Below are 18,033 nucleotides of genomic sequence, written 5' to 3' on the forward strand. Positions count from 1 at the left end.
TGTTGCCTCTGCATTGGGAATTTCATTTCATCATGAATTTATAGGTGGCCGCTTGGCCGGTATTGTAACTAAAGGTCTATCTAAACCATTGTATTCTCAGTCTCTATAACTTAACCAAAATCATATATTACAATATACAATATAATATAACATAAAGTAATATCTAATATCAAAATATTTGGTAACAAAAAAAAATAAAATACAACCAAAAATATCTTATATAATATTTATTAATTATTACTAGAATTATTATTAAATTATTAAATAAAATAAAATTGAATTTTTTTTACTTTTCTAGCATTACCTATTTATATCAATTTACGATTTTTTTTCATCTTGTCTTTAAAAAGCGATAAAAAAAAAGTTATAGATATACAAAACCTAAGAATAAAAAGAAGTTTTTATATAAATATAGCATATGACGGTAATAATGAGTGTTTCATCAAAATAGTTACTTATGTAAAGTTTTTTTTATATTTATAAATAAAATTTAACTAATATATGTCTAAAAGCACAAGTTAAAATTATTATTAGTAAAAAATTTTAAAAATTTTATTTTTTAGATACTTTGATCTTGAATAAATTTTTATTTTTTAAAAAATTGTTTTTGTCAAAAAATTGATTTTTTGGTAGTTTTTAATAAAAAAATATTACATGATAAATTAATTTCTTTTAAAAAAATCAGTTTGTTTTAAAAATTTATTGAGAAATAAAAAGTTGACAAAATATCTAATTTAATTTTTGTTCAAAGCAATTTAAATATTTTTATTTTAGAATCATTCTCTTTTAACATAATTGATTTGACTCAAGTTGATCGAATTTATCCTCATATAGATAGATATCAAGATAGATATCAGAATTTATTGTTTTAATTTATTAATTAGCCATCCATATATATAATTGTAGTATAATTTATATAAATTACATTTAATGCATGTAATTAATAATAAATTAAAATATTTTCTTTTTTAATAATATAATAATATATTTTTCTTCAATTAATTGATTCAAAACTTTAATGCACACATCATGAATTTAATGATATATAATTTTTACCGTTTATATATTAATATATATGTTTAACTTTAATAATATATATTTCTTCTCATTTGTATACTAATATATTAATATACATGTTCTTTATATTTCATTATATAATAAATTTATATATTATATTCATTTACGTTTACAATTATTTAAATTATTTTTTACTCTTAAAATTCAAATGAAATTTTTTTTATTAAGAGATTATAATTTCAATTATTAAGTTCTAATTATATTTAGCATCGCACATGTACATACGAATTCATTAAATTCTAATTATAATTTTAAGGGATTTAATTGTTATATATTAATAGGTTAAAAGTGTCATATAATTTATAAAAATACAAACGATATTTGATTCTTTTCCATATATAATATATTCATTACAATAATAATAAATCTAATGATCAGTTTAATTAGTATTAAATTATAATATTATTTATCATATAATTATATATTAATTATGTATCTATTTACACTGATTATTTCATTACTGGTAATAATTTAATTAATATACAATATATTTAATAATTATTTTATTCTATATTTTTTAGTCATAATCATTATAAAAAATTATTCTATTTATAATTTTGTATAAAATAAACTTTAAACTATTTAATATTATTTAAAATATTTTTTAATAGTTATACGCTCTTAGAATACCCATGTGTAAGCAGAGAAAAAATAAAAAAAATAATTAAAATAAAATCATACCCAAGAAAAAATATAATAAATTAATCAGCAGATTTTTAACCAAAAAAAAACTAAAAATATTATTTTATTATCAAAATTTAATTTAAAAATTCTATTTAAGAGATTAACATATTTATCCTTTAATCTGAGTTTATGCATTTAATTATCATACTTTTAAGATTGGAAAATAAATTATTAATTAATGATATAATAATTTAATTTTTTAATTTAAGAATAAATAATTATGGATAGTTGTAGTATAACTTGTATGATTTATGTTTAGTACAATTAAAAATAAATTAAAATATTTTTTTCTAATACTATAATCATATATTTTTCTGTCATTCATTAATTTAAAATATTAATGTACGCCTTCTAACTTTAATAATATATAAATATTTTTATTATAATTATATATTAATATACATATATATTTCTTCTATTAGTATAATATTTTAAGATTAGAACATAAATTATTAATTAGTGATATAATAATAAAGAGTATCAAAATAAAATCATATTTAATATATCAAGAAACAAAATATCAAATTATCTAAAACATACTATAGATTTCGAACAAAAAAAATTGAAATATTATTTTATTTTCAAAATTTAATTTAAAAATTCTATTTAATAGACTAATATATTTATTCCTCAGTCAGAATCTATGTATTTATTATAAAATTTTTAAAATTATAAAAAATTATTAATTACTAATAATGATATAATAATTTAATTCTCTAATTTAAAAACTATTTTATGTATAATTTGAATAATTCATGTTTAATATATTTTATAATAAATCTTTATTCTAATAATATAATAACGTATGTTCCTACCATTAAGTGATTTAAAATATTAATATACATATTCTAACTTTAATAAGATATAAATATTTTTTTTTCATAATCATGTATTGAAATTTACGTTTCTTCCATAATAGTTGTTACTAATATTATATAATATATTAATATAAAAAAATATTATTTAAAACACGTATTTAATTTTTTATATATATATTTAGTATTATTGATAAAAATATTATTATTATTAGTTTAAAAGATTTTTTTATGTGTTGATAGTTTGAAAATATATTAAAATTATATGACATATTATCATATTAGCAGTATTTTTTAATTTAATTACTTAGATATATTTAAATTTGATTAAAAAAACTCATAAATGGTAAAAGAAAATAAAATATTACATATCCAACTTAAATAAACGAAACTTATCAGATTCAAATATAATTAGCATCTAAATCGACGAAAACAATTTGAAATCGAACATGATCAATATAATGTATTATAAATAATTGTGTAAAAGATAATCTCGACTGCATAGGACAAAAAACTATTAATAAAATTCATTATATAATTGAAAGAATGAAAGTAAGGTTGAATCTATAAAAGATTGACAAAATTGTGATTTATACCTTAAAAATGATTAATTTTGATAAAAAAAATACTTATCATTATATTAAATAATTAAGAAAGAAAAAAAATACTTTGGTTCAATACAAAATCGAACTCTTTCTAACAAAATTAACTTTACTCACATAGTCATATTTTATTAGGGTGATCATAATATTTGAATGGATCTAACTATCTTATCTTTCAGTAAAATAGGATTCATTGCTCCTTTATTAAATTCTTACATAAATGTAATTAAAATTCAAATCAGTAAATACAATTTGATGTGGTATTTAATAAATGTGGTGCATTGTAAATAATTGTGACAAAGGATAATTGCACTATAAGGTTAGATAAAGAAAATAAATTTTAGTAAAAATAATCATCAAATTATCAAAATAATAAAAAAATGGCTACATCAATAAAAGTTCATAAAAAATTATAATTTGTGTCTTAAAAGAATTAACTTCAATAAAAAATAAATAATATATTTTTATCCATAAGGTAGTCAAAGGAAAATAATATATTAGAAAATTAAACAAAATATTTTGACTCTAAAACTTAGACATATGAAGTTATAAACCATAAAAAAACACTATATATAATCTTTACTCATACTAAATTAATTATAAAAGAGTAAAGTATTGTTTTTGTCCCAAACATTTGGGATAAGTCCCAAAATTGTCCCTAACGTTTCAATCATCCTATTTAAGTCCCGAACGTTTTAAAATTGACTCAATGTTGTCTTGCTGTTAGGGATCCGTTAACAGAATTGACGGCAGAAATTGAGATGATTTTGAAACGTTAGGGACTTAAATAGGATGAAAACGTTGGGACCTAAATAATTTTTTTTTATAATTTTACACTTAAAGTTATAAGTTAATATAAAAATATTAAAAAAATTATTTAGAATGAAAATAGTGTGATTAAGTGTAATTTACTTAGATGTGATTAAAAAATAATTGAATATTATATGCAGTAAAAAACTGATATTATTGAAGGATAAAATTAAAATTTATTTCTATGTATCATTTTTGTCCCCAACGTTTTCGTTCTATTTAAGTCCCTAACGTTTCAAAAGCGTCTCAATTTTGTCCCGCCGTTAATTCTGTTAACGGATCCCTAACGGCATGACAACATTGAGCCAATTTTAAAACGTTAGGGACTTAAATACAACGATTGAAACGTTAAAGACAACTTTAAAACTTACCTCAAATATTGGAGACAAAAACGATACTTTACTCATTTTAAAAATATTCAATCAATACATGTATAATTACTATTAGCAATTATATTAGAATAGTTGACAATTAGTATAATTAAAATTAAAATTATTTATAATTAAAATGATTGAAGATTAGTATAATTACCATTAAATACTAATTTTATATTATTATTAAGAATGACTCTGAGGAGAACGGCGTCGATCAGGACTCGACGTCGAAAGTGACTTCTCTCCCCACTCTACCAGATAGTGAGGGAAGTGGCAAAAGGGATGCTATGTGAGGAGATAGCTTAGGATCAGGGTTAAAAAGTGATGGAATTTTGTTTTTAATTTATTTTAAAATATAGTTTGTTCCTATTATTTAAAATCGTGACCAATTTAGCACCTAATTAATTTGTAACTTTTAGTTTTTAGTTAGTCGCAAATTCGGTTGTTAATAGTTACCGATTTAGTGACCAACTGCTCGAATGCTAAGATTTTATAGTTGGTTGCTAAAATCAGTCACTATATTAACCCTTAGCAATCGATTTAGTGATCGCTACCTTAGCAACCAAATTAGCGACTAACTATTTTATCAACATATTTTTAAGTCGGTTGCTGATTCGATCACTAAATTATTAAATAGCAATCAATTTAGCGACCGAATGCTTTAAAACCAGCATTTTATAGTCGGTTGCTAAATCGGTCGCTATCTTAACACTTAGCAACCAATTTAGCGACCAACTACCATTAACCTTGTTTTTATATTGGTCACAGAATCGGTCGCTAAATTAAAAATAGCGACCGATTTAGCCACCAACATATCCTAAAAATTTTTTTTTGGGTTTTGGTTGTTAATTTAGCCGCTATGTTAAAAAAATAGCGACAGACTAGATTGATTTTGTCATCGGTAATTAAATCGGTCACTAATTTTTATTTTAGCGACCAATTTAACAACCAAGACTAGATGATCACTAAATCGGTCGCTAATTAAAATTTAGCAATCGATTTAGTAACCGAATTTTTTAAATCCTAGAAAAATTTGAAAAGATAAATATGCATGTTAGTACTAGAACGCGCCACATCAGTATTTTTGACGCCAAAATAAAATTTATTATAGAATAATATAATGATAATAATGATAATTGACAAATCTCATTATAATTAATTAGTAAATATTAGCAAATCTAATTATTTAATATATAATATTTTTTTAAACTAACATTAATATTGTAAATTAGAACCAAAATGCGCTATATGAGCATATTTGACTCTAAAATTTATATTCGTAACTAGTAAAACAAAATATTATATATAATTCACAAAAATATTAAAAAAATCATGATAATTTTTTAAATATATAAAATAATAAAATATTAGAATAATTGATTCACGAAAATATAAGAAAGAATTATGATAATTACTAAAATAATATGAAATAAAACACTAAAATTATTAACAAATTTTAATATAATTAATCATTAAATGTTAAATTTATATATAATTGATTATATAATACTTTTTTAAAAAATAATTGAAAAGCGAGATGTATTAAAATTAGTATGAGAATATTTCGCAACATTATATTTGGTGTCAAAATATAATCTATTGTAGAATTTGAATTATTAATTATTGATTAGCTCATTAAAATATAAAAAAAATTATAATAATAATTTAAAAAATAAACAAAATATTAAAATTATTTACAAATTATAATATAAATAATCATTAAATATTAATTTATATATGATTGATTATAAAATATATATACTTTTTTAATTATTGAGAAGAATAACGAAAAAAAACTGATCAAGTTACACTCTTACACACATCCTATCAACTTTTTAGTCATACCTAAAATTTGATACTATGTAATAAATTACTCATTCTAAAAACTTAAATTGATAAAAAAAATAATATTAATTATTATTAATAGTTATATCTCTAACACTGTTAATTCAATAGTTAACTATTTGCTAATTCCAAATTCCAAACTCTACCTCCGTTTAATTTTTTTGAATCAAAGAGAGGGCCTAGACCCAAACCTTATTATTGTCTAACATATCATAGGTAAGTTTCATTTGGTAAATTTTTTTGAAAAAATATTTATTTTTTTTAAATATAAGCACTTTGTTTTATATTTATTAAATTAAAAAAGTTATTTATTTGTACTTGTAATTTTTAAAAGTTAGTGTCTTTTTTAAAATATTTAGGGTTTAATTTGATAAAGCTTTTTAAAAAAGTGTTTGTGTTTTTTAAAAGTAGAAATTCTTTATTTTATGTTTGGTAAATAAAAAAAATTCACTCTTCTCTCCTGAAAAATATTAAAATAACACTCTCCTCTTCTCTATTTATAATGTACATTTCTCCCTTATAACTTTAAAAAAATCTCCTCTTTAATTCATTTTAATTTTTTGTATTAACTAATATTAACTTTATCCATTTTTCAAGAAAAATAAATTATCTTTTACAAAAATATCCTTTAACAAAAATTTTATTTTTTGTCATTATATTTTACTTATCAAAATATTCTTTAATAAATTATTTTTTTATTAATTAAATGGTATTTTTATCAAAATATTTTTTTAAAAAATTAATAATTAAATTATTTTTTTCTAAGATACCCTTCAATATTTTTTAATTATTAAATTGTGTTTTTACCAAAAATTTTGTTAACAATTATTTTTATATTTTACTATTAATTTTTTGATATCTATATATTATTTTAATATTAAATAAAAAAATCTTACCATTATTAATATGTATAATAATTAATATATATTGATATCGGAAAATAATCTTACCAAGATTTTTTTATTTAATGTTAAAATAATATATATTGATATCAAAAAATTAATAGTAAAATATAAAAATAATTGTTAACGAAAATTTTGATAAAATTACAATTTAATAATTAAAAAATTATTGAAGGGTATCTTAGAAAAAATAATTTAATTATTAAAGTTTAAAAAAATTGGTAAAATACAATTTAATTAATAAAAAATAATTTATTAAAGTGTATTTTGGTAAGCAAAATTTAACGAGAAAAAAAATTTTTTGCTAAAGAATATTTTTGTAAAAAATAATTTATTTTTTCTTGAAAAATAAATAAGTTAACCTTAGTTAATACAAAAAAATTAAAATGGATTAAAGAGAAAGTTTTTTAAAAATTATAAGGAAGAGGAATGTACATTTTATAAAAAAAGGAATGGGAGTGTTATTTTAGCATCTCTCAGAAGAGAAAAATAAAACTTTTTCTCTAAAAAAAAATTATATACTTGTACTTGCAGTTTTTAAAAGTTAGAGATATTTTTTAAAGCATCTAATGAGGAGTTTTTTAAAGTTGGCTTGTACTTATCAAAATTAAAAGTCGAATATAACCTTATACATTAGTTAATATCTAAATTTAACTCTTACATTAATGTCTATTATAGTATTTTTAAATTTTAAAAGTTATTTTACCAAACGCACTTGTTGTTACTTGTACTTATTAAAAGCTATTTTTAATTTAATTTACCAAGTACAAATATTATAACTTTTGAAAAGCTAACTTTTAAAATTTTATTATTATAAGCTAATTTTAAAAGGTCAAAATTTTACCAAATTAAAGGTCAATCCAGATGAACAATTTAGTTAAGCTATTTTGGATTTTTTATAATAGGAGTACTTGTTTTAAAGTTGTTTTAATAAATATGAGTGATAAAATAGTTTTGGAGGAGAGAAGTCAAATTTTTTTACTTTTTCAAAAGCTTTTAAACAATTTTTCTGAGAAGTTAAAAGCATATTTAAAAAATTATACCAAACAATAACATTAATGTGACTTTTCATAAGTCAAAAGCCTAAATAAATAGCTTTTGAAACTTTCCAAATGAGTTTTAAACCCTAAGAGAAAGTTTTCAAAGTTAGCTTATACTTGTTAAAATAAAAAAGTCTAATATAATCTCATCTATTAATTAATGGCAACTACTTCAATGAAGATGCCACTACAATAAATATGGGCTTTAGCAATGTCAAATTTTGCAACGCCTTAAAACCGTTCTCTTAGATAGTTTTAGACAATGTTTTTTTTAGTGTTACCAATGAATTCAATTTTTTTATTATTTTATAGCAACAAACTAAAATCGTTCTCTTTGACTATTTTAAAGAACGGTTTTATAACCGTTACCAAGATTTGTTTTTAAGCAACGATATTTTATTGTTGTTTAAATAATTGTACAAAAGAAACGCATAAAAACTATTGCCAAAATACTACACTTTAAAATCATTTTATTAGATGGTCTTAGACAACGATTTTTACAGTGTTGCTGTTGAAGTTTAATTTTTCATTATATTATAGCAATAAAATAAAACCATTCTCTTTGACTATTTTAAAGAATGGTTTTATAACTATTATAATAATTTTTTAATATTATTTAAATAATTATTCAAATTAAAAGATACATATAAAAATAATTATAAATAATCATATAAATTTCAACAATTTTTTTTCTATAAATACTATCATTTATAGAATACTCAAAAACTATTGTTATAAATATATAACAAATATTATTTTTGAAAAAAACAAAATTAAAATAAAGTTATAATAAATATTATATATTTTTGTTATAAATATATAACAAATATTATTTAAAAAATAAAATTAAAATAAATTTATAATAAATATTATATATTTTTTGTTTAAACTTCCTCTAAATTCTAACATAACCAAACTCGGAGGAACTCTCTTTAATAAAAATAATTAAATATATACTGAATCTAAAGTAATTAGGAGGGATATGTAATTTTCATAATAATTAAAATTTAAATTAATTAAAAATTTTATATAATATTATTATAATTAGATATTTGATATATTTAAAATTATAATTTTAATAATTAAAAAATAAAAATTATATAATTTAATTTAAATAACTTATATTATGAATAATTTATGATTTAATTCGAGTTTTTTATTTTTAAAAAATAATCTATTAAAAATGATTAAATTAATTTTTATAAATACGTTGGGTTTAAGTTAATTAATATTTTTGTATAATTTTAATATAATTAATTATTTTATATAATTTAAAATTAAAATTTTTATAATAAAAAATTATATAATTTAATTTAGATAATTGATATTTTAAATTTAAAAGGTAATTAAAAAATCATAATTAATATGTCTATTTATAATTTAAATTAAAAATAATTATTTTTATTCAATAATATATTAATGAATAATATTTTTAAATAATTATAAATAAAATATATTTAATTTTAAAGTTATTATTCTATTCAATAGTTTTATTAAAATATCTATTTTATTCTATATTGTTTTATAAAAATTTAACTCTAATGCTAAATTTTCAAATTAAATAAAAAATTCTAGTTTTCAAATTGAGAATCCTAACCTTAGAGCAACTCTAATAGTAATTAATTATCCTAAGTTTCTTCTCTAATATAAGGTATTTTTGCCCGTTAAAGTGTGAACTCAAATGTATTTCTTCACATGGATCGATAAAGAGAGTTCCTACTCAGAGGAACTCTCAACTTCCAACAAAAATTTGACATGTGAAATGTCAATAAAAAAAGTTAAAACTTTATATATATAAAATGATAATTGTATTGTATACATATATATTATAACGGTTGCTATTACATATAAATGAATTAAAAAATGTTACATATAAATAAATTAAAATATATATTACATACATATTATATGTATGTTAATTAATTTTATAAATTAGTTTAATTATATTTTTTATATTAAGTAATTTTATAAATTAGTTAAATTAATTAATAATTATAATAAATAGGCAGCAGCATAGACAGTTAAAAGAGAATTTAATTGAATATATATGGTAATTTCACAATGTTTGTCATCAACTATAAAATTTAACTATATGTTTTTTTTTGTATTAAGTAATTTTATAAATTAATGTAATCCCGAATTATATATTGTGTATTATTATTATATATGATTTTTTTAATATTAATATCTTTTAATATTAAATTTTTTTTAGGGCAATCTACCTAATTAAATAAATTCTGTGAATTGTTTACCTGAATACACAAAAGAAAAACTTCTTATGTACATGTACAATTTTAATTTTATGTAAACCGTGGGAGCTAACCACGGTTTCTAGTTTGTATGTAAATCATTGGAGGCTACAAGGTTTTATGGTTGGAAAATGTTGGGTATAATTCGTGGTTACCTACCACATATTATGAAAGAAAAAGCTAAGGCATAAACCGTGGTTGCTTTCCACGGTTTATGAAGAGGAGGACTTGAACGAAAACCCCCACAGATTCCCATGTTTTACATGCAAAGTATAAATTATATGATCAAACTTTTTAAAAACCAAAATTTTTTATTTTTTATTCTTAAATTATATGATTAAATTTTTTATTTAAATTAAAAAAATAAAATAAAGTCAATCAATATTTAGTAAACAACGGATCTGTAAATTTATTATTTTTTTAATTTTTAAACTAAAAAAGTAATTTTTTTCTAATATTAAAAAAATAAAAAATTCTAACAATATACAAAAAATAAAAAATTGAAAAATTTAAAATTTTTAAATTAATTTATTCTTAATTTGTGAACAAATGCAGTTAAAAAAATCAATTATCCGGGTGTAGCATTATCCGGTGAACAAAAAAATTAAAAAAATTATTAAAAAAATTAAAAATTTTAAAAAACTAAATTTCTTATTTTTGAATTTTTAAATTATATGATTAAATTTTTTTATTTAAATTAGAAAAATAAAATAAAGTCCACCAATATCTAGTAAATAACAGATCTATAAATTTATTATTTTTTTAATTTTTAAACTAAAATAATAATTTTTTTCTAATATTAAAAAAATAAAAAATTCTAAAAATATCCAAAAAATAAAAAATTGAAAAATTTTAAATTTTTAAATTTTTTAAATCAATTTATTCTTAATTTTGAACAGGTGCAGGTAAAAAAAAGTCAACTGTCTGGGTGTAGCATTATTCGGAGAATAATAAAATAAAAAAATATTATTAAAAAAATTAAAAATATTAAAAAACTAAATTTTTTATTTTTAAATTTTTAATTATAGTTTTAAATTTTTTTATTTAAATTAAAAATATAAAATCTAGTCCATCAATATCTAGTAAATAATAGATCTACACCCGGACAATTGATTTTTTTAGCTGCACTTGTTCACAAATTAAGAATAAATTAATTTAAAAATTTTAAATTTTTTATTTTTTGTATATTGTTAGAATTTTTTATTTTTTTAATATTAGAAAAAAATTATTTTTTTAGTTTAAAAAATAAAAAAATAATAAACTTACAGATCTATTCTCTACTAGATATAGCTAGACTTTATTTTATTTTTTAATTTAAGTAAAAAAAATTTGATCATATAATTTAAGAATAAAAAATAAAAAATTTTGGTTTTTAAAAAATTTGATCATATAATTTATACTTTGCATGTAAAACCGTGGGAACTTATGGGAGTTTTCATTCAAGTCCTCCTCTTCATAAAACGTGGGAAGCAACCACGGTTTATGCCTTAGCTTTTTCCTTCATAATCCGCGGTAGATAGCCACGGATTATGCCTAACCTTTTCCAACCATAAAACCTTGTAGCCTCCAACGGTTTACATACAAACTAGAAACCGTGGTTAGCTCCCACGGTTTACATAAAATTGAAATTGCACATGTACGTAAGAGGTTTCTTTTTTGTGTATTCAGGTAAACAATTCACAGAATTTATTTAATTAGGTAAATTGTCCTATTTTTTAATTTATAAATTTAAATAATAATATAATATTATTGAAAAAATAATAGCTACATTAATTTTAATTCTTTTAATTAATTAATTAAGTGGGACCACAACATGGACTAAAGTTAGTTCCTCCTAATGGAGAAGAGAGAGATATTTTCAGTTCCTATTTACTGTTTATGACGCAAAAACTGATGTGGAGTTACTTTTTATGACAGATTGGCTATAAATAGAAACTCGGATGAGTTCCTTAACGGAGATGGTCTTGGAACTCCACCCCTCCTGAGAAATGAGAAACACAGAGAGAAGAAAGAAAGCTAAACCCCGTGAGGAAGAAGAAGGGAAGGAGAGGGAGAAGAGCGCGCTGGCGTCGTGGAGCCCATCACACGCGTCGCCGCCATCATGTCACCATCAATCTGAACCGTGCGAAGGAGAGAGCTGCCGCTATGGGAAACGCGATGGTGGAGAGGACGTCGCCAGCTCTGTCGTGCCTGGTCGCTGTCAAGCTCGCCGTCGAAGACGCCACCGCCGTCACTATCGAACCCTAGCCGTCGCAATCGCCATCGATGCTGTAGCAGAGAAGGAGGAAGGATGCGCGAACAAAAGAGGGAGAAGGAAGCTGCGAAGCCGTTGCCGCTGCTGAAGAAGACGCGTCCGAGAGAGAGAGAACCAGGGGAGTGACGTGTGAAGGATGCTCTGACGGAGAAAGAGGAGAACGAGACTGTCTCATTGCCAATGATTAGAATTTGCTACTGTTGATGAGATGAATAGAACGTGAAGAGGGAGGAGAAACTCGCAGAGGAGATGGAGGTTTTGCCGCCGCACCGCTGGTTGCCGGGGAACACCGCCATTGACGCCGGAAAATGCCACTATTGGAGCCACTGTCCTTGCTCGGCCCCTGTTTCTGCTGCTGTTTACGCTGGCTCACTGCCATTGCCGCCACGACCCGTCTCGAATTTCTTCTAATTTCGACACTTAGAGGTAGGAGATTTATTTTAAAATTAATCGTTTTAATTTATGAATATCATTGAAGTTTAGTGAGTATCTGCAAATAATTTATACATGTCTTGTGTGATTAATTGGTAGAAATAAGCTTGGTTTGAGGATGTAAAATTTGGATTAGTTTGGTATTGAGATGATGTTCTAGTGTTTCAATTAGTTTATTGAGTTTAGATTATGGCTGTGAATGTGACTGGTATGATGATGATTGCGTGCGTGCGAATTGAAATTTGTTTCGCTCATGTGTGCATCTTGCAAGGTTGTTTGGGGATGAATGCTTGTCGGAAGTTCTGTTTTTTTTTAATTAATAATGTTGTGATTGGTGATTGAATCAAATTATAATGAGTAATTTATGAGATTGAGGCTTGATGAATGATAAATAGATTGAGTTTAGATTTCTAAATTAAGTACCTAAAATTGATTTCTTAACTAAAAATAGTAATTTTTACGGTTTATAAATAATTTTACTATGAGTGGAACCAAATGGTGATAAAATATGTTGATTATTGAGAAACTTTTTGTTTGATAATTGCTGATGAAAGGCTGGTAAACTGTTAAGAAGGAGGGAACCTGTAAGGATGGTTTAAGTCCGAATTTTTGAGGTGATACTGTCGAAATTTTTATAAAACTCTAAAATTTTGTTTTTTTATAAATTCGTCCATCGCTGCTCGGTGCATCAATAAGCATCAGGTGAGTAATTGATTAACGATGTTGCTGTGAATGGTGGATTGAGATGAGAAATGTGGTGAGTTTCATTCATTGTTCCTTATTTTTTTCCTGTTTTCTCTACATAGTTATATCTTTTTTTTCTTGATCCTTGTAAATTAATTATTATATGTTTTAGGGTGCTGCTACTCTAAATGATTGGAAGATGGTCATCACTATTTGAAAAGAGCAATGCATCACTATTGCACTGTTTGCTTTGAGGTATAAACTATAAAGACTATTCTTCTATTATGGTAAAATCTTTTGGGAAGAACCACATGATTTCATTTTGTTTGGTTTATGAATTGGTTTCGCTTATTATGAATTTTGTTGATTGTTGATTGTTACTATGATGATGTTGGCTTGTTCTGCCATTAGTTACTTTGTTGATTGAATTTTTTTCTTTAATGAAATTTTGTTCTGAGCAATGTTAAGAGAAAATAGTTCTGCTTCGTCATCAGTTCCTACTCTGTCATCTACTGTTGTTCCGTGATCTCCTCTCCGCTTGTGTCCACTACGCCATCTCCCACCTCGTCCGTTGAGGTTCGGTTACGGTGTGTGTTTGGATTAAGCTTATTTTCTGTTATAAATCAAAGAGTTATTTAGCTGAACATGTTCTCTCTATGTAAAAAGTTAAGCATAGAAGTTTTGTTTTAATTCAATTTGGTTTGAAATCAAGCTAAGTTGTTTTATGGAGCATAATGTTAATGTTAATGGTTGTTTTTTAATTGTTGGTTGGTTTATTTTGTTAGCATGTAAAGTGGCTGAGAATTCTGAGTTGATTATCAATGGATGTCTTAATGTTTCACAAAATAAGTGTTTAAATTATGGTAATATTTAAGGACAAAATTTGTTTGATGACTCAGCTGAGGACATTCTCGCTGGCAGCAGACTTGGAAACAAATTTCGCGGCTTGTTTGAGAGCCAAGTCCTTAGGAGTTCCTCAACAAATAAAGAGAGAGCAAACAATGTTGTTAAGATCAAAGTTGTGGTATGCTTTGTGGCATGTTTCTTAGTCGGTAATGGCTTGGCTAGTGTCAACATGTATAAATTTTAAACTTTGAAGTTTTTGAGTGTGCAAACAATGAATTAATTGTTTCTGATTTAGATTTAAATTTAGTTTGGTGCATTTTAAGTTGTTAAAATGATGCAAAGCAATGAGTACTACTTTTCTTTATTATGTATATTTTTTTAGTCAAACTTCAGTAACACAAAATTTTGTTTGTAATAATTTTTAAGTTCCGGCATTATCATGTCCAAAATGAATTAGTATTTTCACTTAAGATTATGCCTTGCTATTATATTTTGAAAAATGATGATATAATTTGAAGTAGTTATGACTTAGACTAGTTTTGTAATGATGATATAATGTGATTATGGATTTTATATAATACTTTATAAATTAAATTTGATGGTAAATGTTCAATTATTAGTTTTCTTTAGTAATTTGATTCAAATAGTTAAGTTTATTTATTGACATTAAATTAAAAAAATAGTCAGAATTAATTTCAATGTAAAATGAGAAAATTATTGTAAATCATCAATAATTATAAAAAAAATCGTTGTCAAAAGTCACAAAAGCCAATGGTATTAAAACCGTTGTTAAAGGCAGCTACAAAATGACAATAATATTAAAACCGTTGCCAAAAAACACTATCGAAATCAACGCTTTTAAATTGTTATTTTTATGAATAACAAAACTACTACAATTTAAAACCGTTGTCTATCCAGTTATGGTTTTAAACCGTTACGTCATGAAAGAGAACGGTTTTAAACCATTGCCTATCTAGTAACAGTTCTAAATCATTTTTTAAAAATTGTTGTCAAAACCGTTATCTATGCCAGTAACTATGGCAACGGCCGCATATATTACAGGTCAAAAACCGTTGCCAAAGCATTGCTTAAAGATTTAGAAACGGTTTTCTGATCTATGGCAACAGTTTTCGATCGTTGCGAAAATCCTTATTTATTGTAGTGTGCTAAAAACATCTTCTCATGATGATCTTTGTTTAAAAAGTGTAATTTATTTGTTTGATCACACTTTAAATAAAAGTAACACTTTTATAACATATAAAAATCAAGTCCTACAATTTATCATCCAATGGTTAAAATAAAATATCTTCACATGATGACAACCATAAAATCTTCACTGGAGTAGCCACCTTAATTAATATCCAAATTTAACTTTTAAAGTAATTACCCAAATTAGTTCCCAAGGATTTTTAAAAGCAGACATTTAGTCCCCAAGAAAAATGAATACACAGATCAATCCCTTAGGTTTTACTCCAACAGACAAATCAGTCTCCAATTCATTTTTCGGCAGAGTAATTACTCAGATCAGTCCCCAAAAATTTTAAAAGCGAATATTTTTAGTGTCAAAGAAAAATTAATACACAGATCAGTCACTAATATTTTTCTCTGTCAGACATAACAGTCTCCGTCTATTTTACTTTTACTATATGTCGACCTTTATTCTTATTAACTTAGCTTTATGCATCTGGACGATGACACTAGCATATTAATACACTATTTTCATTAGAAACAAGTAAGGTGAATAATGATATTTTGAAATCTAAATTAAAATATTTTCTTTTAATACAAACATATTTTTTAAAATAGGACATCTTTTGATTATATTAAATACAAAAATATCAAATCATTTCAACCTTAAATTTCTTGTAGAATAATTTATAATAATTTTATTTATTTATTTATTTATTTATTATTATTATTATTATTATTATTATTATTATTATTATTATTATTATTATTATTATTATTATTATTATTATTATTATTATTATTATTGAGTGACTGTAAAGGTATCAAACTTAAAGAAGAAGAAGAATAGTAAGAGAGGTAAGAGCAGAAAGGGTTATGAGGAATGAAGAGCAGAGTGTGCTCTGTGTTTCTGAATTGAATTGAAAGGTAAAGTTGAGAAGCACTTGTGAGTTCAGTTACAATATATATATCACAGCTGTCATCACTCATTGTGAACCTACACATGCTTAACAAACCTGTACTAACAAGACTCTAACTAATCTAACTATATGAATTAGCTGAAACTGTATTGAGCTAATTGTGCTGAGCTGGCTAACTAACTCTCTCAGCTTACTCTATCATGACCCCTACTACTTGGCTTTTCTTCTGGTGCTTTGGTTAGTTCACTATCATGACTCCTACTGCTGCTGCTGCTGTCTTCGTTCCTTGCTTTTTCACACTGCTCTAAGTTCACTTCTCCCTTTGTTTCTTCTTCTTTAAGTCTGATAGAAGGAGGTTGGTGTTCCTTTTGGTCTACTACCATCAGCTTGGTTCTTGACTCCAAAAAGGCAGTACTTGGTAGAGGTTTTGTTAACACATCAGCCAACTGTGCAGTTCCAGGAACATGAGTAACTTGAACAATCTTCTTTGTGACATAATCTCGAACAAAGTGCAAATCAGTCTCAAAATGTTTTGATTTTGAGTGCAAAATTGGGTTTGCTGCCAATAGAACTGCACTGAGATTATCACAGTGTATTGTAGGAGATGTTTGGAGTGGAATTCTTAGCTCAGCCATGAGACTCTTAATCCAAATTAACTCAACAACCAGGTCTGCCATAGCTCTATATTCAGCTTCAGTGCTGGACCTTGCAACAGCACTTTGCTTCTTTGAGCTCCATGACACCAAATTTCTTCCAAGAAAAACACAAAATCCACCAGTTGATTTTCTGTCATCCGGATCACCTCCCCAGTCCGAGTCACTATATGCTGCAATGGTGTGAATGCTTGTCCTGTGTAGATACAATCCGAAGCTTGCTGTGCCACTGACATATCTTAGCACTCTCTTTACCAGCTTCCAATGCTCATCTAGGGGTGTGTGCATAAACTGTGACAGCTTGCTTACACTATATGCTAGCTCTGGGCGAGTGATTGTGAGGTACTGCAGGCTCCCTACTACCGATCTGTAAAGCTTTGGATTGTGAAAAACTGATCCACCAGAGGCAGAGATTTTGACTGAGGATGGAAGGGGTGTGTGGCAAGGTTTACAGTTTTTCATCTGTGCCTTATTGAGTAGGTCTTTAACATACTTTTCTTGGGACAGGACCAGATCATTAGCATCTGTCTTGGTTACCTGAATCCCAAGGAAGTAGTGTAAATCACCTAAATCTTTAAGTGCAAATTTTTGGTTTAGCTGCTGAATCACTTGGGCAATTGCTTCCTCCAATTCCCCTGTGATTATTATGTCGTCAACA

At 24.1% G+C, this 18,033-nt stretch overlaps 1 long non-coding RNA gene across 1 annotated transcript; it reads left to right on the top strand.

Moving 5' to 3' along the window:
• Positions 1–12,249: 12,249 nt before the first annotated feature.
• LOC112791385 (uncharacterized) lies at positions 12,250–15,084 on the top strand. Its single transcript, XR_003197204.3, has 3 exons — positions 12,250–13,078; positions 13,941–14,023; positions 14,668–15,084. It is a non-coding gene; the product is annotated as an uncharacterized lncRNA (long non-coding RNA).
• The last annotated feature ends 2,949 nt before the right edge of the window (positions 15,085–18,033 follow it).

The sequence above is a fragment of the Arachis hypogaea genome, chromosome 3, assembly GCF_003086295.3.
Source record: "Arachis hypogaea cultivar Tifrunner chromosome 3, arahy.Tifrunner.gnm2.J5K5, whole genome shotgun sequence".
Taxonomy (NCBI): Eukaryota; Viridiplantae; Streptophyta; class Magnoliopsida; order Fabales; family Fabaceae; genus Arachis; species Arachis hypogaea.